A 26,758-nucleotide genomic window follows, 5' to 3' on the forward strand; every position below is an offset into this window, starting at 1 on the left:
AGGAGATAAAAAAAGCTGTACACTGGAAATTATAACACATTGATAAAAGAATTGGAGAGAAAACAAATAAATAAAAAGATGCCCCTTGTTCATGGATTTGAAGAATTAGCATTGTTAAAATGCTAATAATACCTAAATAAGTCTATAGATTAAATGCAATCCTTATCAAGATTCCAATGACATTTTTCAAAGAAATAGAAAAAACAATGCTAAAATTGGTATGGAACCAAAAAAGACCCAAATAGCCAAAATATTCTCGAAAAAGCAAAACAAAACTTAAGGCACCACATTTCCTGATTTTAAACTATATTCCAAAGCTATGGGAGTCAAAACAATATGGTACTAGCATAGAAAGAGACACATAGACCAATGGAATAGAATTGAGAGCCCAGATATAAACTCATGCATATGTGGTCAACTAATATTTGACAAGGGAACCAAGAACACTCAATGGGGAAAATATAGTCTCTTCAATAGTTTTAGAAAAATGAATATTCACATGCAAAAAAATGAAACTGGGCTTCTACCTTATGCCACTCACAAAATTTAACTTGAAATAAATTAAAGACTTAAATGTAACACCTGAAACCATACAATTCCTAGAAGTAAACATAGCAAAAAAATCCTTGACATTGATCTCAGCAATGATTTGGTGGATATGTCACCAAGCACAAACAACAAAAGTAAAAATAAGTAGGACTATACAAAATTTAAAAAGTTTCTGTACAGCAAAAGAAAGGATTAACAAAATGAAAAAGAAACCTAAGTAATGGGAGAAAATATTTCCAAACCACATATCTGATAAAGGGTTAATATCAAAATATATAAGGAACTCATACAACTCAATAGCAAAAATAATAACAACAATAATAATAATTTGATTAAAATGGACAAAGGACCTGAATAGATATTTTTCCAAAGAAGAAATTCAGATAGTTAACAGGTACATAAAAATGTGCTCACTATCATTGATTATCAGGGAAATGCAAATCTAAACCACAATGAGATATTACCTCATACATGTTAGAATGGCTGTTTTCAAAAAAGACAGGAGATGACAAGTGCTGGCAAGGATGTGGAGAAAGGGAATCCTTGTGTACTGTTGGTGGGAATGTAAATTGGAGCAGCCACTACAGAAAATTGTATGGAAGTTCCTCAAAAAATTAAAGAAAGAACTACCATGTGATCCAATAATCCCACTTCTGGGTACACATTTGAAAAAAAACCAATTTCTGAAGTGATATTTGCACTCTATGTTCATCGCAGCACAAAGGACTAACCTAAATGTTCATTAATGAATGAATGGATAAAGAAAATGTGGAATAAATAAATACAATAGAATATTATTTAGCAATAAAAAAAAGGAAATTCTGTCATTTGCAGTAACATGGAGTAGTTTTGCTGACCATCACTCTCAGACACCCACGCTTAGATTTAGGACTTCCTGTGCCTTCTCTCTGGGATCTGCATATTTGAAGATTCTGGTTCCCAAAGGGGAACGCTTTTACAAGGGGCATAAAGAAAGAGCCATTTGATTATGGATTTGTTAAAATTGCCATCTGGGAACTTAGGGGTCATTGAGTCAAGAGAAGAGCAGGCAAAGAGAAAAGATACCACCTTTGTAGAGGTAGATGACCCTGATCATCAGGATGAGTTAGGCCTGCCATTGCATCATGGGGGCAAGTAGGGATATATGTGGCATCTAGATGACCCACTTGGGCACTTTTCACTCATTTGCTCAATTATAAAGAGGCAAGTACAGCAACCCTGACTTGGAAAATGTAGAGTGACCAGGAGCCCAGACTCCTACAGGATGAAGGTCAGGAAAGACACTGACACTAAGAGAGGGATGAAGGTTGAATACATTTAGAAACTGGATAGTGAAAAACATTCAAGATGAGAGTCCTTGAAGGCCTTAGAGCTATAGCGGTGAATATATATGAAGAAAGATCCAAGTAGCCTAAGGTAGCTGTGGTAGATGCTATGATGTGCAACCCACATGACCTCAAAGAAGATCATGAACATGTATGTAACAGGTTCTTCTTTTTCATCCAAAGAACAGTTGTTGAGCACTTTTATGCAATTCAGTACTGTTCTATGTGTTGGGGATTTACCTGTGACAGAACAAAAAAGGCATATTTATTTAATGTCTACCAATAATTCAAACCTCCATGAAAGGATAAATAATAATCTTCCTTGTTTACTGCTATATCCACACAACTTATCAGAATGCTTAGCACCAAGTAGTCCCTCAATAAATAGCTATTGATTGAATAAATGAATTAATTAATTTATGTCATTCTTACTTAGCTTCTAACAGAGGGGTCATTCCTAAAACACAACATTATCAGAATATCTACCTAATCCCTTCACTGCAGCACCCAGATTACTTTTAGGTGGAATAATTGGGGAAGATGTGTGTCTGTTGTTTCTTCTTTTGAGCTGCTTCCTTTGGCTGCTACTTCCTTTGCGCCCACTCTAACCTGAAGAGGAATTACGAGGAGTGTAGCTCAGCCTAGATAAATTCACATAACACAAATCCAACACATTCATGCATGACTGAAATGAGTTCACTGATTTATATTCTGAAAATTCAATAGAAAAATCCTGGGGACATCAAATGGCAACATTCATACTTTTAACCATATTCTAATTACTTATTTCCACCCAAATTGCCTTCTACAAACTTTAATAAAACTTGATTATAGGATTATATTTTATAATCTATGCTGAATTGTTGAGAATTTCTCCAACTAAAGGTTCTGGCTGAAGATATTTGTACTTTGGCATGTGAGATTCCAAAATCGGGGCTCCTAGCTAGGAGAAGACTATCCAATTACAAAGGCTAATTATATCCTTTGAGCAATTTTGTTCAAGTTACAAGTGGGTGGAATCTCACAGGTGGTTACAGGGCCTTAATGATGACAACATTCTCTTCTCCTGGTGCTTCCTTCCATTATACTAGCAACTTTTAGCCATATTCTTTTCATTAATTCCCTCACTTGCATTGGGAATGACCCTTAGATCTACCCTAGATTTATATTGGATCTATGTGACTATTTTGGAAAGAGAGAGGTACTTTTCATAACCATGGCTTAGTTCATTTATATGGCCACATTTCTGAGTTGTAAATTTGAGCAGAGACCTGAATAAAGGAAGGAAACAAGCCACTGAATGGAATGGGTGATAATTCTCAAAAGGGATCTGCCTTTTAGGGGGTGTTTTGTTTGTCACCATTGGAGGGCATTGAGTGGACAGAGGCCTGGCATCATGGTCATTCTGCAATTGGGGCAACCTACATAATAAATAATTGTGTCCCATTCATTATGACTGTTAAGTGCCCCCGCAAGAGTGGCTTCTGCGAATTCCCACAGTCCCAGACACACTGCTCTCTGTCATCATTCTATAGCAGCAACCCCTGCTTCATACGACAATAAGGATCAATCATTTGTACTGAGGAGTCCAAAGTGACCAAGCAATATGTGGAGCCTTAGGTTCAATGGAATTCAACCTATCATCTTTGGTTTTGTGAATGCATTTTTGATATTTCTAACAAAAAAGAGAATAAGAAACAGGTCACACTCATATGGAATGGACAACAGTATACAAGTCTATGTTAATAAGTCACTTCTCTGCAAGAATTAGCAAAGCCTTGTGGGAAAATCATCCTAAGTACCAAATCAGTTATAGTAAAGTATGTCTGGACCTTAACCTCTAGGTTTTTTTGTGCAAAACTTAATTTTAATTCTCAGGAACAATAAACTCTATGGGACTCTCCACACTAGGTGGTTGTACTAGTACTTTAGTGCATCCTATGTTAAGTATTGCTTGAATAATATAAGCTGTTAACTGTAGCTCTACTGAAACATTCTTTTTATTAGTATATATTAAGGTATTTTTAAATATAATCTTTAAAGATATTAATATGTAAAAAGTTCTATTAAAATCCATTTAGAAGGGTAATATTTATTACTTACAAACATTAATCCAAATATCTAAGCTTAATTCTTTTTTTTTAAGATTTTATTTATTTGTCAGAGAAAGAGAGAGAGAGTACAAGCAGGGGGAGCGGCAGGCAGAGGGAGAGAGAGAAGCAGGCTCTTCGCCGAGCAGGGAGCCCAACGTGGGACTCAATCCTAGGACCTTGGGATCATGACCTGAGCCTAAGGCAGCTGCTTAACCAACTGAGCCACCCAGGCGCCCCATAATGAAGTTTTATTCTTATTAGCTTCCTTAAACATTTAGGAAATGAAAAATAGTCTATTTTACATTGATTAGAGTTATAGTAAACATATTGAAATTATAAACAATTATTCATTAATTTTTATTTTATTTTATTTTTTTATTTTTTTAAGATTTTATTTATTTGACAGAGAGAGACACAGTGAGAGGGAACACAAGCAGGGGGAGTGGGAGATGGAGAAGCGGGCTTCCTGCTGAGCAGGAAGCCTGATGCGGGGCTCAATCCCAGGACCCTGGGATCATGACCTGAGCCGAAGGCAGGCGCTTAACGACTGAGCCGCCCAGGCGTTCCTATTCATTAATTTTTAAAAAAAATATATGTACGTTCATCACATACCATATCAGTTATAGAAATAGATGCTTTAAACACAAATCAAATATATAAAGAAGATAGGCTCTTCTAAATTTCCTGTGGAAGAATATATAAAATTTAGGGAACTTCATTTTTTTCATCAGAAGATGCCAAGATATGTCAGAATAGACATCTTGCAGCATGAAGTGAGTGAAGATGGGAGTCATACAAAATTTTGGTAATGAGAGTTGGAAACTGGCTCGTTTCCATTTTTATTAAGAATCTGAATTTAGCTTATGTTCACTTAGAAGTTTATTACCTTTCTAGACAAATCTAATCTACATTTGTAGGTCATTCTCCACCCTTTCCATTGATTCTCACTAAGATCTAATGGGAAATCAACTCAGGAGAATGCCATTTTCCTATTCTTGTGCAATTAACATCCCTGATTGAGCACACAGGTTATGGGCTGAAAGACTTTAAAAGAGATAGAAGAAGATACTGGGCAGGCATGTTACTTTCTACCGATATGAGTATAGTAGGTTTCAAGTTTGGGAGAAATATGTGTCTGTAATATTTAGAACTTAGTCAGAGAAACAAACAAATAAAAACAAAAAATGAGGACACAAAAATATCCAGCTAATTAATTCATCAGTTCAACAGAGAGACATTGGAGAAGGTCCTTCTTTTAAGGAGTTTATAGTCCTTAAGTTTATAGGAGTTTGTAACAAGATATTGTACATAATTCCCATTATTCATACTTGAAATTTTTTTGAGAAAAGCTAGTAAATGATTACAAACTTGAAAACCTTTCACATTGTCCCTAACTATACTTTAAGTTTGATATGGTGCCCCATGACCCCTCTCCAGGTTTGACTAGGTCCACAACTCAACAGAACAAAAATTTACAAACCTCTGTTCCTGAACTGCCTCTTACCTACCTGAAAAATTCCTGCTTAATTTACACTCTAAGGCAAATTTTAATTTTTATCTTCCCCAAACGGAATATTTTAAATGTTAATATAAGGCAAAATTTTCTCCAAATTATTTTGTTGAAAAGAGGAATCACCTGGGGTTATCTGCGTGGTTCAGTGCATTGAGCATCCAACTCTTGATTTCGGCTCAGATCATGATCTCAGGGTCGTGAACGAGAGCCCTACATTGGGCTCTGCACTCTGGGGAGAGTCTGCTTGAAATTTTTTCCCTTTCCCTCTCCCTCTGCCCCTCCCCCACTCTCTTTTCTTTCTCTCTCTCTCAATTAAATAAATATATCTTAAAAAAAAGAAGAAATCATCTGATACTAAAATCCTTGTGAAGCCTTTGGTATTACAGGTCTCTCTTTTTTACTTTATTTTGAAAAGTCTTATTGAAGACAACTTAGCCTGAAAATTGTGAAATGACATTGTTGGGTGCTTATAGAGTCTTCCTGATGGAATTGGTTTAAAAAAAGAAAGAGAGAAGGAAGAAAAGAAATGTAATGTGAATTTAGTTATTACTCATTTTGTTCTTGAGATGGGACCTAAAATCATAATAATTAGTTATCTTTTTTTAAAAGGTGAAATAAGTGATTCAATAAGTATTCTAGTTACAGAAATCACAAATATACACCAATAGGACAATGTATTGTCAACTCCTGGATACCTGGATACCTGTGCCCTAGAATAAAATGTCCAACAATGAAAGCACAAACAAACTCAAAGATTATCTAAGAAAAGTAAAAGCAAAGGCAAAATCCTCCAGATAACACCAAACACAACTTTGATGAATAAAAATAAAAGACACTAATATCAAAGGTATTTGTGAAGGGGTAAACAAGCTTATTTCATGAAATATAAAAGAGGACAAAAAGCAACATTTGTAAATAAAAGGATGATTTTTGTAATTTGTGGATCTTTCCATCTCTCTCCACGTAAACAGCCCTGAAAAGCTCATCAATTCAAGTTGTTCCTCAAAAAAAACAGTGTTTGGATTTTCTCACCGACCAGTTGTGGGGTGAGGGAGATCCCCTGATAAGCGTACCTATGTGATAGCACACTCTTATTTGTATGCGTGTTAATCATTGACTGATGTTTGTGCCTACTTACAATACTTATTATTTGTGTGCATGTTAACAATATACAAATATTATTGTGAGCAAGCCAAAAATTGCTTGACATTTGTCCCTATTGTCAACAAATGCTATCTGAACAAAGAACTGTGTACCATGTGTGATGTCTTCTATGTAACAGGAAATTTATTGGACAGTGGGGACATAGAGGTAAACTGCCTTCTTGAGGATCACTGTTCTATTATGTCCTTATACATAACTCTCTCTCTTTACTTTAAAGAATATTAAGAAAATTATAGTTAGCTATATATTTATAGGTCTCCTGTTTCTTCCTACTGCTCAAGATTGTGAATTTCTTGAAAACTGAGTCCATGTAATGGTATTTCACTACATAACATTGTGGCTGACGCATAGATGACAAAAACAAAAGTTTCCTGGATTAAAGAATAGTAATATTCAATCTATTTCAAGAGATATATAATTCAAGCCTCAATTAAAAAAAGTATTATTAAATGACTTATAATCTGGGCCAATGAATGTTATACTTTGAAAAGAAAAAGCAGTCTATTTTTTTATTATTGAAGTATAATTGACATACAATATCCTATTAGTTTCAGGTGTATCTCATAGAGATTCGGAATTTTTATACATTATGAAATGATCCTCATGATAAGTCTACTTACCATCTGTCACCATACAGTTACTACAATATTATTGACTATATTCCCTGTGCTGTATATTACATCCCCATGACTTATTTATTTTATGCCTGGAAGTTTGTACCACTTAATCTCCTTCACCTATTTCACCCAGAACTCCCTTCACTTTGCCCCACTACCCAGCAACCACTACTTTGTTCTCTGTATTTATGAGTCTGTTTCTGTTTTTTGTTTTATTTTGTTTTGTTTTTTAGATTCCTTACATAAATAAAATCACATGGATCATATGGTATTTGTCTTTTTCAGTCTGAATTATTTCACTTAGCATAATACTCTATAGTTCCATCCATGTTGTTGCATATATATAAAACATGTATATGTTATATTCGTATATACATATATAATATGCTATTCATATATGTATATACATTCTATAATATATACTATGTACATACTATGTCATCTAATATATAATATACTACATACACACACACACCACATCCTCTTTATCCATTCATCTATCGATGGATATTTGGTTTGCTTCCATATCTTGGCTATGGGAAATAATGCTGCAATTAACACAGGGGTGTATATATCTTTTCAAATTAGTGTTTTTGTTTGCTTTTGGTAACTTTCAGGAATATAATTACTGGGTCATATGGTATTTCTCTTTTTAATTTTTTGAGGAACCTCCATACTGTTTTCCACCAAGTTACATTCCCACCACCAGGGCACAAGGGTTCCCTTTTCTCCACGTCCTCACCAACACTCATCATTTCTTGTCTTTTTGATACTAGCAATTCTGACTGATGTGAGGTGATATCTCATTATGGTTTTGATTTGCATTCCCCTGATGATTAGTGATGTTGAACACCTTCCCATGTGCCGGTTGGTCAACTGTATGTCTTCTTCTTCTTCTTCTTCTTCAAAAAAGTCTATTTAAGTTCTCTGCCCATTTTTTAATCAGGTTGTTCATTTTTTGATATTAAGTTGTGTAAGTCCTTTATATATTTTTAATATTAACTTCTTTTTGGATATATGATTTGCAAATATCTTCTCCCATTCACTAGGTAGCCTTTTGTTTTGTTGATGATTTCTTTGCTATGTGAAGCTTTTTAGTTTGATATAGTCCCATTTGTTTATTTTAGCTTTTGCCGCCCTTGAAAATAGTCTATTTTATAAAATTGGACTGTGGTGGGGCACCTGGGTGGTGCAGTCTGTTAAACGTCTGGCTCTTGGTTTCTGCTCAGGTGATGATCTCAGGGTCCTGAGACCATGCCTGTATTAGGCTCCACACTCAGCATAGAGTCTGCTTGAGATTCTCTGTCTCCCTCTCCCACTGCCCCTTCCACCCATGCTCGTTCTCTTTCACTTGTTCTCTCTCTAAAATAAATAAATAAATCCTAAAAAAAATTGGATGATGCTATGTTTTTCTAAGTAAAGAGAGCTCTAGAATACTATTAGATTAAAATCCAGGAATTGTAACGCAATTTTAAATGGCATTTTTAGGATTTCTAGGTCCAGAAAGTAGACCTTTTTTGGTGCCTTACAGTAACTATTTATCATCTTACTGCTCGGTGATAATAAAAATTCTGATTAAAGATAATACAATGTTTGGCCTATCAAATTAGAAAAGATTCACAATGATATTATATAGTTCTGGCAAGGGTACTCTTTATGATTGGCACTTTCCTTCCTACTAGTAGCTGTGTAAATTTTCACAGAGCTTTTGGAAAGCAATTTGGCAGTATATGCTAACTTTTAAAATCTTCATCTATATTGACTCACAAATTCCAATTTTAGGAAAAACATACTAAATTAGTATTTGGAGATATAGCACAAATTGGCTATACATTTGTATTATTCTTATAATTACAAATGATTTCATGTCTAAATATAGGAGACTATGTAAACACATTCCAGTGAATCTATTTGAATATTATATAGATAATAAAAGTATATTTTTAGAGAATATTTAGAGATGGAAATTTATTATGTAATGTTAAATTAAAATAACTAGGTATAAGTTTAAAAATGGTATAAATGTACAAAACTCCCATTACAAACACTAGTCCAGAAAAAAGCATAAGAACAATTTAAATAGTTTGATGATATCATCTTTGCTAGATATGCTTCCAATTTTTGAAAATATAGTTGATAATTTTTATTTAACTTGGCTCTTAAATACAAAGGCAGCAGGCCACACATTCAACTCACAACTACTCTGATGTTCACAGAAAATATAACTATTTTATACTTTTTCACTCACTAATATGGCCATCCTCCTAGCCTCCCATATCTCTGGTTGGCAGGGGAGATAACTAAACTCCCTTATCTATAGCTGATGATTTAAAACATCCTTTAGACAGTGTCAGATGGATGTCTTTTGGTAAATTCTTACTCCAAGAGATATTTAGGGGACTGGAAGGAGAGAAATGCTTTTGTGGGTCTGTGGCACAAAGCAGAAGCATCTCCTCCCCAAAGTCCTCATGCTCTTCTTTTGGTATATGTTGGCTGACATCTGCTCTTCTCAAGGACAATGGCCCCCACTCACTGTGGAGAAGGCAGACTTGCTCTACCACATTTGTTCTGAAGTCTGTGGCTCTGTAACTTGTGCTTTGACTTCTTTTGGCTTGAGTGGCATTTTCTCCCATCCTCCTTAGCTCATTGGACTTCACTCTGGCTCAGGTAGCACTAAAGATCCTTCCGGCAAGCATCACTTTTATTTCTGCCTTGGTTTTGGCAGTGCTTTCAGTAGATACACTTTATTCCGTTATCTTACATTTGACAGGACAGCCAGACTCTGAACTATTTCTGGCTTCTCTGTGACATGCAGTCATATACCATAGTGGATTAGGAGAGTTGGGAGAGCTAACTTCAGTGCTTCCTTCTTCTGGGCATCATTCATACACCCAAATTATTTTAATGTGCCACATCCCAGGTTGATATTGCCCCCCCCAACCATCAGGAGGTAGATGGGCTTTTCTTTTACTTGTCTACAGTTTACCTGTTTTATTCCTGACATTATTCCTTGCCTTAATGACTTCCAATCCTGCTTGTTGCTGACATGCTAATGAGGATGTTAAAAGGAAATTTAAAGCAATTGTGATAAAAATCAAAACGGTGGTTGCCTCTGTTGATGATAGTGTTTGGAAAGTTTCAGAATGAAATTTTTAATAAAATATTTAATATTAATACTATATCGTTTAATTGAGTAATAGTTATAGAGCCCACATGTTTGTCAAAATTGATCAAACTCTATAAATAAACTATTAAACCACAATAAAAATATATATAAGAGAAAGAATTAAAAATCCTCTCTAAGGAAAGCATTATCTTTCCTTATGTTCTTACCTTGTTGAGTAGATCTATATTGCTTGTCAGAGGCTGAACTGTCCTTCTAATGGTCTTAAAAAAAACCTTTTTTATAAATTAATTGTGGTAAAATATATGTAACATAAAACTTAACATTTTACTTATTTTTAAGTGCATGATATAATGGCACTAATTATTTTCACAACATTGTGCAATCATTATCACTATTTCCGGAACTTTTCCATCACTCCAAACAGAAACTCCATACCCATCAAGCAGTAACTTCCCATTCCTTTCTCCCCTCAGTCCCTGCTAATTTCTAATCCACTTTGTTACTATGAATTTGTTCATTTTAGATATTTTATGTAGTTGGAATCTTATAATAGTCCTCCCTTTGTGTCTTTTTATTCACTTAGTATGTTTTCAAGGTTCATCCATGTTGTACAATATCTCAGAACTTAATTTCTTCTTTTTCTCGGTAGACTTTACTTTTTTTTTTTTTTTTAAGATTTTACTTATTTATTTGACACAGAGAGAGAGAGAACCAGCGGGGAGAGGGACAGAGAAAGAGGGAGAAGTAGGTTCCCCACTGAGCATGGAGCCTGATGTGGGGCTTGATCTCGGGCCTCTGACATCATGACCTGAGCTGAAGGCAGACACTTAACTGACTGAGCCACCCAGGTGCCCCAGACCTTACTTTTTTAGAGCAAATGTAAGTGCAAGGTACAGAGATTTCACATATACTCCCTGACCCTACACATCATAGCCTCTCCCACTATGAATAGCCCACATCATAGTGGTAAATTTGTTATGATCTTGAACTTATTATATTAATACATCATTATCACTCAAAGCCCATAGTTTACATTATGGTTCAATCTTGGTGGTATACGTTCTAGGCATTTAGGCAAATTTGTAATAACATGTATCCACCATTATAATATCATACAGAATCCTTTCACTGCCCTAAAAATCCTCAGTGCTCTAGTTATTCATCTCTCTCTCATTCCTAACCCCTGATGAACACAGATTTTTTTTACTGTCTCCCTAGTTTTGCCTTTTCCAGAAAGTAATATAGTTGGGATCATACAATATTTGGCCTTTTTCAAGTTGGCTACTTTCACTTACTAATATGCATTTAAGTTCCTCCATGTCTTTTCAAGGCTAGATAGTTTTTTGTTTGTTTGTTTGTTTGTTTTAGCACTGAAGATTATGTCAGTGTCTGGATGGCCCACAGTTTATTTATTCATCCACCTACTGAAGGACATTTTGATTGTTTGCAAGTTTTGGTAATTTGAATTAAATTGGTTTAAACATCCATTTGCAAGTTTTTGTGTGAAATTAGTTTTCAATTCATTTGGGTAATACCAAAGAGTGTGACGGCTGCGTTGTATGGTAAGACTATGTTTAGCTTTGTAAGAAACTGCCAAAATAACTTCCAAAATGGTTAGATTATTTTGCATTCCTACCAGCAATGAATGAGAGTTCCTATTGTTTCACATCCTTGCCAGCATTCATTATTGACAGTGTTTTGGTCATTCTAGTAGATGTGTAGTGGTATCTCATTGTTATAATTTGCAATTCCCTAATGATATATGATGCTGAGTATCTCTTTTCATATGCTTATTTTCCATCTCTATATCTTTGGTGAAGCGTTCAGATCTTTTGCTCATTTTTAAATCGGGTCGCATTCTTATTATTGCATTTTAAGAGTTCTTTCTACATTTTGTATAACAGTCTTAGATGTGACTTTTGGAAAGATTTTCTCCCAGTCTTACTGCATATTTATAGAAAAAGAAGTGAATTTAAATACTAAAAATAGTAACCAATGGTGATGGTATTAGAAGTGATTTTTATTTACCTTTCACTAATGTTAGTCACAAAATTTCTGCAGTGGACCTATATTTTGCATATAATGAGAAAAGAAATAACCATTAAATCTGTCAAATGCGGTTTCACCTAACTTTTACCTAAAATGGCAATGATAAGGAAGAAAAGGTTAAACAACACAGCACCCCAAAACTAGGAACTAGAAATGATAACCAAGCTACTGTCAGAATGTGGGAGAAATTTCCTTTCTGGTAAGTGGCAAATGGGATTAAATAAAAATTGGTTCTCCCTGTTCATAGTGCCAAAACCAGAGAAAAATGTAACCCAGATCTTTCTTGCCCTCACATGAAATCATAATATAAGTAATTACTCAAACAGGTTGTCTCTATATACTCAGAGCTATTCCAGTCCTTACCAAAATACTTCCAAATTATAAACTGAGTACTCAGAAAGTATCACATATCGCCTCAGGATTAAATTCATGCAGCCTAGCAGGACTACTATCCATACTGACTGTGACGGCATGTGCCAGATAATATCCCTACTCTCTGGGCAACATTTTCAGTTCATCTCCCCATAAGTGGGACTCTAGCTGAGGTAGCTGATCTATCATGACTTTATGTCTCCACCAGATACTCCTTCCCATACTTTATCATCTAGTTGCCACAGCTCTTGGGAACAGTAATGGGTGGTATATGATGTTGCTCAACCCACTGTTTCAGCAGAAATGACCCTTATAGTGTGGAAGCTGTGTGTAAAGTCTGTGGTAAAGACAAAAGACCATTATGTTTGTTTCTTGCATTTATTAATTTTTTTAAAGATTTTATTTATTTATTTGACAGAGAGAGCACAAGCAGGGGGAGCAGGAGAAGGAAATGGAAAAGCAGGCTCCCCGCTGAGCAGGGAGCTTGATGCAGGGCTCTATCCCAGGACCCTGGGATCATGACCTGAGCTGAAGGCAGATGCTTAACCATCTGAGCCACCCAGGCGCCCCACATTTATTAATTTTTAACATTTATTCAATGAAACTTTTATTTTTCCTTTTTAAATTTTATTTTAATTTCAGTGCCATTAACACACAGTACTATGTTAGTTTTAGGCGTACAATATAGTGATTCAACAGTTCTATACATTACTCAGTGCTCATCATGATAAGTATATTCTTAATCCTCTTCACCTGTTTCATCCATGTCCCCACCCACCTCCCATCTGGTAACCATTAGTTTGTTCTCCAGAGTTAAGGGTCTATTTTTTGGTTTGTCTCTTTTTGTTGTTATTCATTTGTTTCTTAAATTCCACATATGGGTGTAATCATATGGTATTTGTCTTTCTCTGACCGACTTTTTTCACTCAGCATTATACTCTCTAGATCCATTCATGTTGTTTCAAATGATATATATATATCACTTCTTCTTTATTCATTTATTGATGGACCACTTGGACTGCTTCCATAATTTGGCTATTATAAATAATGTTTCAATACATATATGGGTGCATATAATTTTTTGAATTAATATTTTTATATTCTTTGGATAAATACCCAATAGTGGAATTACTGGATTATATGGTAATTTTATTTTTCATTTTTTGAGGAACCTCCATACTATTTTCCACAGAGGTTGCACCAGTTTGCATTCCTACTAACAGTGCAAGAGGGTTCTCTTTTCCCCACATCCTTACCAACAGTTGCTGTTTCTTGTGCTTTCGATTTTAGCCAATTTTACATCATACCCTGATATAAAAATATCAGGGTAATTCTGCCTCATAGACAGATGTAAGGTGACAACTCATTGCGGTTTTGATTTGCATTTCCCTGATGATGAGTGATGTTGAGCATCTTTTCATGTTTCCATTGGCCATCTGTATGTCTATTTTGGAGAAGTGTCTGTTCATGTCTTCTGCCCATTTTTAAGTTGGTTATTTGGTTTTTGAGTGTTGAGTTATATCAGTTCTTTATACATTTAGATATTAACCCTTTATGTCATTTGAAAATATCTTCTCCCATTCAGTAGGTTGTCTTTTAGTTTTGTTGATTATTTTCTTTGCTGTGCAGAAGCTTTGTATTTTGATATAGTCTCAATGGTTTATTTTTGCTTTTGTTTACCTTGCCTTGGGAGACATATCTAGAAAAGTGTTGTTATGTCCTATGTCAAGAGAAATTATTGCCTGTGCTCTCTTCTGGGATTTTTATGGTTTCAGGTCTTACATTTAGGTCTTCAATCCATTTTCAGTTTCATTTTTGTGTACGGTGTAAGAAAGTGGCCTAATTTCATTCTTTTGCATGTAACTGTTAGTCTTCCTGTCTTTCTCCCATTGCATATTCTTGCATCCTTTGTGGAATATTAATCAATCATATAATCATGTGTTTATTTCTGGACTCTATTCTGTTCCATTGAACTACATGTATAGCTTTGTGGTATATCTTGAAATCTTGGATTGTGATACCTCCAGTTTTGTTCTTCTGTTTCAAGTTTGCTTTGGCTATTCAGGGTTTTTTGTGGTTCCATATAAATTTTAGGATTATTTGTTCTAGTTCTGTGAAAAATGCTATTGGTATTTTAATAGGAATTGCATTTAATCTGTAGATTGCCTTGGGTAGTGTGAGCATTTTAACAATATTTGTTCTTCTAATCCATGAGCATGGAATATTTTTTTTCCATTTGTTTGTGTTGGCTTCAATTTCTTTCATCAATGTGGGATAGTTTTCAGAGTTCAGGTTCTTTCACCTTCCTGGTTAAGTTTATTCCTAGGTATCTTTTTTGATGCCACTGTAAATGAGAATATTTTCTTAATTTCTCCTTCTGCTATTTCATTATTGGTATGTGGAAATGCAACAGATTTCTATATGTTGATTTTGTATCCTGTGACCTTACTGAATTCATTTTTCAGTTCTAATAGTTTTTATGTGGAATCTTTAGGGGTTTCTAAAACCCAAAGTATGTCATCTGCAAATAGTGAAAGTTTTATTTCTTCCCTACCAATTTGGACGCTTTTTTTTTCTTGTCTGATTGCTTTGGCTAGGATATCAGTACTATATTGAATAAAAGTGATGGGAGTGGATGTCCTCATCTTGTTTCTAATCTTAGGCTCTCAGTTTTTCACGATTGAGTCTGATGTTAGCTGTGGGTTTTTCATATAAGGCCTTTATTATGTTGAGGTATGTTCCCTCTAGACCTAGTTTGTTGAAGCTTTTTATCATGAATGGATATTGTTCTTGGTCAAATGTTTTTTCTGCCCCTATTGAAATGATCATATGATTTTTATCCTTTCTCTTGTTGATGTGATGTATCATGGTAATTGATATGAAGATCAATTCTGTTTTATTGCGGGTAATCCATGTGTTCAAATTTTCTATTTCTTCCTGATTCAGTTTTGATAATTTATATGTTTCTAGGAATTTATCTAATTCTTCTAGGTTGTCTAATGTATTGACATATGATTTTTCATAATATTCTCTTAAATTTTTTTTGTACTTCTGTGGTGTCTGTTGTTATTTCTCCTCTTTCCTATTTGATTTTGTTTGAGTCCTTTCTGTCTTTCTCTCTCTCTCTCTCTCTTTTTTTATGAGTTGAGTCTGGTTAAAAGTTTATCAATTTTATCTTTTCATAGGACCAGCTCCCGGTTTCATTGATCTGTTCTTTTTTCTTTTCTTTTTCTTTTTTTTTTTTTTTTAGTTTCTACATCATTTATTTATGCTTTAATCTTTATTTTTTCCTTCCTTCTACTGGTTTTGGGTTTTGTTTGTTCTTTTTCTAGCTCCTTTAAGTGTAAGGTTAGGCTGTTTATCTGAGATTTTTCTTGCTTCTTGAAGTAGGCCTACATTGCTGTAAACTTCCCTCTTAGAACAGCTTTTGCTGCATCACCAAGACCTTCGACCATTGTGTTTTCATTTTCATTTGTTTCCATGTATTTTTTGATTTCCTCCTTGTGACTCATTCATTGTTTAGTTGCATATTATTTAACCTCTCTTTTCTCCTTCTTTAAAGATTTATTTATTTATTTGAGAGAGAGAGAGAGAGCAAGCAAGCACACAAGCAGGGGGAAAGGGAGAATCCTCAAGCAGACACCCTGCTGAGCATGGAGCCCTACATGGGGCTTGATCCCAGGACCCTGAGATCATGACCTGAGCTGAAATCAAGAGTGGCCTCTTAACCGACTGAGCCAACCAGGCACCCCTCTCTCTTCTTCGTCTGGGATCCTTACAATGTAAATGTTATTACCCTTGATGGTGTCACTGATTTCCCCATTTTCATTTATTATTATTATCTTTCTCTCACCTGCCTGGCTTGATTGCTTTCCATTACTCTGTCCTCCAGGTCACTGATCTGTTCTTCTGCTTCCTCTAATCTACTATTTATTCCATCTAGTGTTTTTTTAATTTTGGTTATTGAGTTCTTCATCTCTAATTGGCTCTTTTTTGTGTTTTCTATCTCTTTGTTAATGGTCTCACTGAAGTTCTCCACTCTTCTCAAGTCCAGTGAGTATCTTTATGACTATTACTTTAAGTTCTCTATTAGGCATATTACTTATCTTCATTTCAGTTAGTTCTCTTGCTGTGATTCTGTCTTGTTCTTTCATTTGAAACATAATCCTCTGTCTCTTCATTTTAGCCAATTCTCTGTGTCTATTTCTTTGGGTTACAAAAGTCAGTTATGATCTCCTGCTATTGAAAGTAGTGGCTTTATAAAGAAGAGTTCCTGTAGTGCCCTGCAATACATTGTCTCCTGTTGACTAGAACCTGGTGCTTCGGAGTGTCTTCTATGTGTATTGCATGTGCCCTAATGTTATGGCTGAGCATGTTTGCCTTCAGTCCAGTCATTTGCAATAGTTCTTTTTGCCTGTCTTGGGCAGGGTTTGGTCCCTGTGTTTTTAGTGGACCAGTCTGAGGCACTTTGGGCTTGAATTAAATACCAGGCATTTGCCAGAGATATGGTAACATGCAACTGCTGGACACTTTCCTTATGTTGTCCCCTGAGAAGTTTTCATTGGTGAGTGGGCCCTGCAGACCAGGTGTCTGCCTCTAGACAACTGCTGGGGTTACAGTTTGACTAGTGTGTGTGGTTATTTTCCCCTCTCCCCAGGGCAGGAGTCACTTTGAAGTGATGTTGGTCCCTGTCTGGGCTACTTGCACCATACCAGGTTTGTGGAACCACTTTGGATGGACTCTGGTCAAAGGTGTATTGGAGTGGTAGGTCCACAGGAGAAGGTGGGGGGTGTGGTACAAGGTGTTAGCAAGTTTTGAGCAGGTCTGCTGTGGGAAGGGACCTGAAGCAGAGGCATGGCTGGAGGGGGAGGGCCCACAGGAGAATGCAGTGGGGTGGGAGAATGCTGTTAGCAAGTTAGGTAAGAAGTATTAGCACCACTCTGGTTCCTGCAGGTTTGTATGTGTCTAGGTGGGGGAGTGTGGGAGGAAAATGGTGCCTGCCAGCTCCTTTGTTCTTGAAGAAGTCTCTCAACAATTCCTGCCCCTCTAGCTCATGCTCTGAAATTAGTAAACATATCTCCCTCCCTTATTCCACTTTTCAAACTGTTGCTTCTATGCTGTATCTCCAAAGGGCCATTTGTTGTGTTATCTCTTTAAGGGCAGAGATTCAGTTTCTTCTAGCCCTTCTGGCTCTCCCAGACCTGAGCCCACTGACTTATAAAGTTCCAGGTACTTAGCCCCACTGACTCACAAATTATGCCCCTCTGGTTTTCATGTGTGTTTCCTGTGCCTGGGGTGCTTGGTGTGAGGAACTCTTCCTCTCCCCTATTCATACCTGTGATGTCCCTCCCTCCTGGGTCCATTTAGCTCCCAACCACCTCTCTGCCCCTCCTACCCTTTTTTATGTGGCCTCTTCTCTACATTTGGCTGTGGAGAGTCTGTTCTGCCAGTCCTTGGGGTCATTTTTGAGGTTGTTTACACACTGATGTGGGTGTTATCTAGTTGTATCCATGGGAGGAGGTGACGTTAGGTCCTTCTACTCTACCATCTTCCCCAGGAAGTCTATTCAACTGGTTTTGATTAAGAACCTGAAGTGAATAATTAAGGCAATATTGACGTGAACATCTTTGTCTTGATTCATGTTTTAGAAGATAGATAAAGGGACTAGGAAAGTTTATAACAGGGTAAATAATATAAACTGTGGGACTGGAGAATGCTTTTTTGAGGAATAACATTTAAGCAGAAACTCATGGAATACATATGTCTATGTCTATGTATTCCATGGGCCTCTGCTTAAATGCTGTTCCTAAACACTAACCCTCTCGGTAGGGAGTCTTCAGATGGACCCACTTATACAAAAGCTCCAAGAAACGGAATAAACATAGTGTCTGTGTATTCAAGGAACTAATTGAAGACTAATGAAGCTAAAGCATAGAAAATGGGGAGAGTAATACATTTGAATAGACAAACAAGATTCAGGTTATATAGGGTCTTATAAATCATGGTAAAGATTTAGATTTTTATTCTAGTTAGGCTGAATGCCACTGAGGAGTTGGAGTGAAAATGTGCGGGAGGGAGACTTTTACATACAGTATGGAGACTAAATTAGCAGGGAGACAAGATTGGACAGAGGAAGAACAGTTAGGAGGCTACTGCAAAAAAAAAAAAAAAATTCAGATGAGATTGTAGGGGCCAAGGGTAGGCCACTCCAAGATGGGCCACTTTGGCATGAAAATTACTTTGAGCTGAAGCCAGTCATGATGCTGTGGGCTCGAGAGAAACCTTTGCCCCTCCCTTTGAAAGAAGACTTCAGCTACTTCCATTCTGACCTCGAACTTTCTAGTTGGGTTTTTCCTTCCAGCCATCATTTGACTCAGGAGGAAGACCCTGTAGGCAAAACATTCCCTGAGTGGAACCAAATCTAACCCCCCACCTGCCCCACCCAAGCAATAAGGACTGCCTTGAGCCAGCAAAACCCCTTTGTCCCACTTTTTCCTTATATAAACCTGCAAGCATTTTTGACACTTTGGAGACAGTCTTTGAGAAGCTAGTCCTCTGTCTTCCTGGTGTTGGCCTCACTGAAATAAACGCCTTTCTTATTTCACCACCACTCCTTTCTCTGCCTTTGGATTTTGTCAGCAGAGAGTGGCAGAACCTGTTCTGTTGGGGACCCCTGGAACCAGGTGTTCTACCTGCCAGCTACACCTTTGGATTTAGAAGGATCTAAATTGAGCGTCTTTCTCAAAATAAGGGTAATTACCAGAGATAAATTTTACTTGAGTAATCCATCTGTATGGCAGGGCAAACATCTAAATTACCAAACATCTGCTCTTCTTCATATTGCCTTGTAAATTTTATTTCTCTCCTCTGAATTCCCAGACCTCTACCCCTTCTCCTTAGTTCAGGATAACATATATACCTCATTTGGCTGACTGTCCTTGGAATTTCCATGTCTATGTGGATTTCTGATAACTATTACTATTAAATTTGATTTTCTCCTATTAATCTGTCTCATGTTAATTTGATTCTTAGTCTAGCTAGAAGGACCTGGATGGGGACAGGAATTCTTGCTCCCTAACAAGATATTGTGACATTGTGATTTATAATAAGAAATACGTATTTGATCTTTTTCCCTGTTTCTGAAATCAAGCTTTTGAAACTCTTGGGGTTTTCTAAGTGAAGAGAGCAATAAAGGTGTCTTTTATTATGTTAATGAGTTGGCTTTTGGAAAGCCCTTAGGTAATCTAAGGATAGGGGCTAGTTTTCTGGGTAACCAACCTTGTCATTAGAGAGTCAGAACTTTAAGTCCCATCCTCTGACCTCCAGGTAAGAGGACGGTGCTAGAGATTGAGTTCAATCACCAATGGCCAGTGATTTAATATAAAGTTACAACGTAATGAAGCCTCCATAAAAACTTGAAGGGACAGGGTTTGGAGAGCATCTGGGTTGGTGAACCAGTAAAGGTACTGGGAGAGTGGCATCTGGGGAGAACATGGAAGCTCTGTGCCTTTTTCACACATCTTGCCCTAGGTATCTCTTTCATCTCGCTGTTCTTGATTTATATTCTTTTATAATAAATTTATAATCTAGTAAGTAAAATGATTGTCTGAGTCCTGTGAGCTGTTCTAACAAATTAATCAAACCCAGTGAGGAGATTGTGGGAACCTCTGATCTATAGCCAGTAGATCAGAAGTATAGGCAATAACCTGCGTTTGAGTAACTGGCCACTGAAGTTCAAGGGGAAGGCATCATTGGAACCTTCAAACTATAGCCATTTGGTCAGAAGCACAGGTAATAATCTGGACTTGTGACTGGCATCTGAAGTGATGGGTGGGGAGGATTTGTAGGACTTGTAAGATCAAGTGCTTAACCAGTGGAATCTGATGCTACCTCCAGGTAGATAGGGTCAAGAGTTGAGTTGAATTATAAAACACCCAGCTGGTGTCTGAAAATTGCTTAGTGTTGTGTGGGAAGCCCCCCTATACACACACACACACACACACACACACACACACACACACACACACTTGTTGGAATTGGACCCAGGAACCCAAAAGAAATATTATAGTAGCTTTCACTAGGAAAAGTAAGTAGAGATAGAAAGAAATAGAAAAGTTCAGAAAAAATCTAGGAAGAAGATTTGACATAATTGCTGAATATATGGTAGAAGTGAGAAGAATCAAGGGTAATGTTCATATTTTGGCTGAAATCTAGTAGAAGGATAAAAAAATAGAGCTAGTGGCATCAGCAGATTTATCAGAGTTTCAGAGAAATTATTCTTTCAATTCTTATTTGTAGTCTTTACTTTCTTATATTATGAAGACAAAGGATCCAAAGGTCCAAGGCAACTGATTAAAACAGGTATCATGTTATACTTGGAATTTCTCCTCCTCTCTTTTCCTTTTCCCCTGCTCCTTCATACCTTAAAATAAGTCTTTCCATGGGAATTTTGTAAGAATATCTGCGAGGGGAATTCTGTTTGATTATACCACCAGTGCCTCAGTTATTCTCAGGAGTGGAAACAGCTTAAATTATTTCCAAAACTCGTTTTAGCTCCTACACTAATGGACTTTCATGGTTTTCAATACTTTTTAAGAAAAATCACAGACTTACTATAAATATTGGGGTGCACATGCCCCTTCGGATCAGTACATTTGTATTTTGGGGGTAAATACCCAGTAGTGCAATTGCTGGGTCATAGGGTAGCTCTATTTTCAACTTTTTGAGGAACCTCCATACTGTTTTCCAGAGTGGCTGTGACGGGGGTGGGAAGGATGGGGTGGCTGGGTGATGGACATTGAGGAGGGTATGTGCTATGGTGAGTGCTGTGAATTGTATAGGACTGATGAATCACAGACTTGTACCCCCAAAACAAATAATATGTCATATGTTAATTTTAAAAAATTTAAAAAAATAAAAAAAAATCATAGACTTAAAAAAACTTGGAAGTTTAGTACCAAAAGCTTTTTCCCCCCCAAACTATTTGAGAATAAGTTGCTGATCTGGTGCCCTATTACTCAAAACTTCTTAAGGTTTTATTTCCCATAATCATTTCTCCTACACAGCCAAAATAAATCGAACAAAATAAAGAAATTTCCTTACATTTCTGGCACAATAAAATGGTCTAGGCTTACTTTCCACTTCTTTGCCCAAGATCTGAAATTAGCCATCTTCAAGTATACTTGATTCCTTTTAGTGAGGAATGGTATTTTGTTTTTGTTTTATTTTGTTTTTTAAAGATTTATTTATTATTTTAATTTTGAAAAGATTTATTTATTTCTTATTTGAGAGAGAGAGAGAGAATGAGAGAAAGAGAGACCATGAGCTAGAGGGGCAGAGGGAGAGGGAGAGAGAATCCCAAGCAGACTCCAAGCTTGCGTGGAGCCATATGCAGGGCTCCATTTCATGACCCTGAGATCATGACCTCAGCCGAAACCAAGAGTTAGTAACTTAACCAACCAACTGCGCAAACCAAGGCACCATGAGGAGTGGTATTTTGAAGCTAATATCTTGGCAATGCATATGCTCCCAAGCCCTCTCAGTAGACAGAAATTGGGAAATAAATGAGTGTGTACACACACATCCATTCACATATACGTGAATACACACACACACACAATTACATCTATTCTATCCATCCATCCATTCATAGAAAACCTGGAAACAAAAACTCTAGTACTTCCAATTCCAGTCTAACACAACAGTGTTTATTTTTGTTTTCTCCCTCTAGATATTTGTTCACCTTTCTCTTTTTCACTTTCTAGTAAAAAAGCTGGTTTCCATTTATATTTATTTATTTGGCCAATCCTCCTGTATTGGCTGCTGCCTTCATCTCTGTGTAGATGCATACCTGATACTGCTTTGGATTTGATATCTTTTGTTGGGTACTATGCCTCCTACACTCCACCTCCCATCCTAAAAAGTTCCCTAAATGTTTTATTTTATAATATGCACATTACTGAAAATATACAAAACTTAATTCATGCAAAACAGTCATATGTCAGTAGTGAAACAAAGCTTTATTTCAGCTTGACAATGATTAGAAGCTCATTTTATGGAAATATAACAAGGAAAATGATCCACAGATATATTACTTTACACCATGGGTCTATGCATCTAAAGAGTCTCCAGAAACCAATATTTCCCACATGTAGCAACCAATTGATTTGCTTTCAGGAACAATAAAAGTAAAACTTCTAATACCATTTTTCTCAACATATTATTATCATTAAAAAACTATATCAATATAGAAGTTACTGTGTGATCAGAAATAGAATAATTACAAATTGTGAGGAATTAGCCTAAGCTGCCTCAGACCTACATGTACTAATCCTAATGATTCACCTATTTACCTAGCTCAGTCCCTCCCTTCCTTCAGGTCTCCACTCAAATGTTGCCTTTAAGGAGGTCTTTCTTCACATACTTCCACCTCCATCCCTCTGCTTCTGTTTTGTTTTATTTCTTAGAATTTTCATCATCTAGAATAGTAAGTAATTACTTTTAATTGTCTGTTTCTTCCCAATAGAAAGTAAATTTCATAAAATCAGATTTTGTTCTTATTTCATTTACTCTATTCCCAGTGCCTGAAAGAATGTCAGGCACATAATATATGAATAATAATGACTTTTTGAATGAACAAATAAACAAATATTGGAGTTAGTAGAGAGGGAAAAACAAAACAAAAGAAAAAAACAACAACAAAAAACTTCCTGGGACTCTTCAGCTGCTCTAGGGCAGTCTATTGCAAACTGACCTGCAGGGACACCTGGGTGGCTCAGTCAGTTAAGCGTTTGCCTTTGGCTCAGGTCATGATCCCAGGGTCTTGGGATTGAGTCCTGAGGTCTTGGGATTGAGTCCTGAATTGGGCTTCTTGCTCAGCAGGGAGCTGGCTTCTTTCTCTGCCTGCTGCTCCCCCTGCTTGTGCTCTTTCTCTCTCTCTCTAACAAATAAATAAATAAAATCTTTTAAAAAATAATAAAATAAATAAACTAACCTGAGTAATTTCCTTCAAGATTCCACCTTTTTCTTTTCAGTCATCTTGTTGACTTTCTAGGTGATGAGTACATAAATGACACAGTCCAGTAAGGGTTGTTTCCTGGAGATATTAGCAGAGAATCAACCATTTGGATATCCATGTGGACATGGGATAAGATTTGAGTTAAGATTTCTAGTTATCTCTTATACTCACATCAGGCTGGGTATACATCTGTGTCCACTGACCTCTTCAGTTTCCTTCAACTTCAGCAATGAACTGCCTGATTACTGAAGTTCTCATAACATAGCTTATGCCAAATAAATGTTTTTCTCCTTGATCTAGGGAAGTGGCTTTTAATTGTTCTTAGAAATATTAGTTAATCAAATGTGCTCACCAGGGGCTTATACCACAGCTTTCTGAGTTTCACTTATGGCATCTAGGTCAGCAGTTTTCCATATCATCTGCTCTGCCCTTGGTTTGTAATGTCTTTTAGTGGGTGAAAAAAGAATTGTGAGAGACCAGGCTGATGCCCATTCCAATGACCATCTTCACCAAAGATAGTCACCATAGCAATCATGAGTGGTTGTCTTATTTAGAAAAAGGAAATTTTCGAGTGAGTAGAGGAAAGGGCAACCTCTTCCACATTACACTGACTCTTAAATACAATAAAGACTCAAGGGGAAGACTGGGAAGTTGTTTCAGCAAATACTACACTTACTATTTAATAAATACATATTGCATAATAACTATAGACCAGGAAATAATCAAAAGTCAAATGATTTGACAATAAATAACAGTTCTTGTGAGTTTATATTCTAAAAAGTGTCCCACAAATATATACTTTCCAGATGAGGTTAAGAAGAAAAAAAAAACAGTGAAACATGGTAAGAGGACAGAAAGTGACAGCATTGAGATGGTAGTCTATTTTATTTTATTTTTATTTATTATTTATTTATTTGTCAGAGAGAGAGCAAGAGAGCACAAGCAGGGAGAGCAGCAAGCAGAGCAAGAAACAGGCTCCCCACTGAGCAAGGAGCCTGATGTGGGGCTCCATCCCAGGACCCTGGGATCATGACCTGAGCCGAAGGCAAACACTTAACCAACTGAGCCACCCAGGAGTCCCAGTAGTCTATTTTAGACAGTGTAGTCCAGGACAGTCTCTCTGATCATCTGAGATTTGGTAGAGATATAAAAGTAATGAAGATGGTAACCAAATAAATATGTAGGGGAAATTTACTTTGGGCAAAAATTATAGAAAGCATGAGAGTGTTTGAGGAACATAGTGAACATCAGTGTGGCTGGAAAAGAGTGAGTGGCACAGAGTAGGAAAAGGTAAGATCACAGGGTAAGAAATGGAATAGGCAATGTAGGGTTTTGTTAGTGTTGCTAAATTTAGATGATTTTCCTGATGAGATGGGAAACCATTGGAAATTTTTAAGCAAAGGAATTCCATTATGTGACTTATATTTTCAAGAATCACAGAGGATGCTCTGCTGGGAATATACTAAAAGGAACTGATAGTAAAAGCATTCAGGCTAAGATGAATGGATAAAGAAGATGTGGTATATATACACAATGGAATATTATGCAGCCATCAAAAGGAATGAGATCTTGCCATTTGCAATGACATGGATGCAACTGGAGGGTGTTATACTTAGTGAAATAAGTCAATCAGAGAAAGACATGTATCATATGACCTCACTGATATGAGGAATTCTTAATCTCAGGAAACAAACTGAGGGTTGCTGGAGTGGTGGTGGGGTGGGAGGGACGGGGTGGCTGGGTGATAGACATTGGGGAGGGTATGTACTATGGTGAGTGCTGGGAATTGTGCAAGACTGTTGAATCACAGATCTGTACTTCTGAAACAAATAATGCAATATATGCTAAGAAAAAAAAAAGAAGAAGAAGATAGCAGGAGGGGAAGAATGAAGGGGAGTAAATCGGAGGGGGAGACGAACCATGAGAGACGATGGACCCTGAGAAACAAACTGAGGGTTCTAGAGGGGAGGAGGGTGGGGGGATGGGTTAGCCTGGTGATGGGTATTAAAGAGGGCACATTCTGCGTGGAGCACTGGGTATTATGCACAAACAATGAATCATGGAACACTACATCAAAAACTAATGATGTAATGTATGGTGATTAACATAACAATAAAACTTTAAAATAAGGGAAAAAAAAGCATTCAGGCTACTTAAAAACTACTCCAATTGTCTGACTTGAACCAGAATGGGAGCAGTGGGTTTAGTAATAAAAATAAGATATAATCAAAGGTGGAACTAACAAAATTTGCTAATGAATTAAGCACTGTATGTGAGAGAGAAAAAATGAGTTAAGTATGCTTACAAATGTTATGGCCTGAACTACTGGAAGGATGGCATTTCTAGTTACTGAGATATGGAAGAATGTAGGAGAAGCAGGTTTGTTTGGAGGCAGGAATCAAGACTTCAGGTTTGAACAGTTCTAATATGAGGTGCCTTTCCAAGTGGAGATGTATGAGCAAGATCTCTGAGGCTCCTTTACTTTCTGTCTGTGTGACTTGGGTTAAACATTTTAATTTCTCAGTGCTATTATTTTCTCATCTATGATACACTGATGATAATAATGATACATACTTTATAGATTTGTTATGAGAATTAAATGAGGCAATTTATACCCTGAATACTTAAGACAAATGTCTGGCTCACAGTAAGGGCTCAATAAATATCAGCTATTATTATTAAGAGGTGATAGTAGATGATGAAAAATGGTCAAGTTTAGGATACATTTCAAAAATGGTTGATAAGATTGTCTAACAGGTTGGATGAAGAGTGTAAGAAAAAGGGATGAGCCAAAAATAGCTCCAATAATTTTTCCTTGAACATCAGGAAAATGGAGTTACTATTTAAAGAGATGGTTGGAACTAGGAGAGAAACAGTTTGTAATAAGTAAGGAAGGAAAGAATAAAAATTTCATCTATAGACATGTTAAGTT

Source organism: Callorhinus ursinus, unplaced genomic scaffold, assembly GCF_003265705.2.
Source record: "Callorhinus ursinus isolate GAN/ISIS: 27379988/994484 unplaced genomic scaffold, GSC_fseal_2.0 scaffold4, whole genome shotgun sequence".
Taxonomy (NCBI): Eukaryota; Metazoa; Chordata; class Mammalia; order Carnivora; family Otariidae; genus Callorhinus; species Callorhinus ursinus.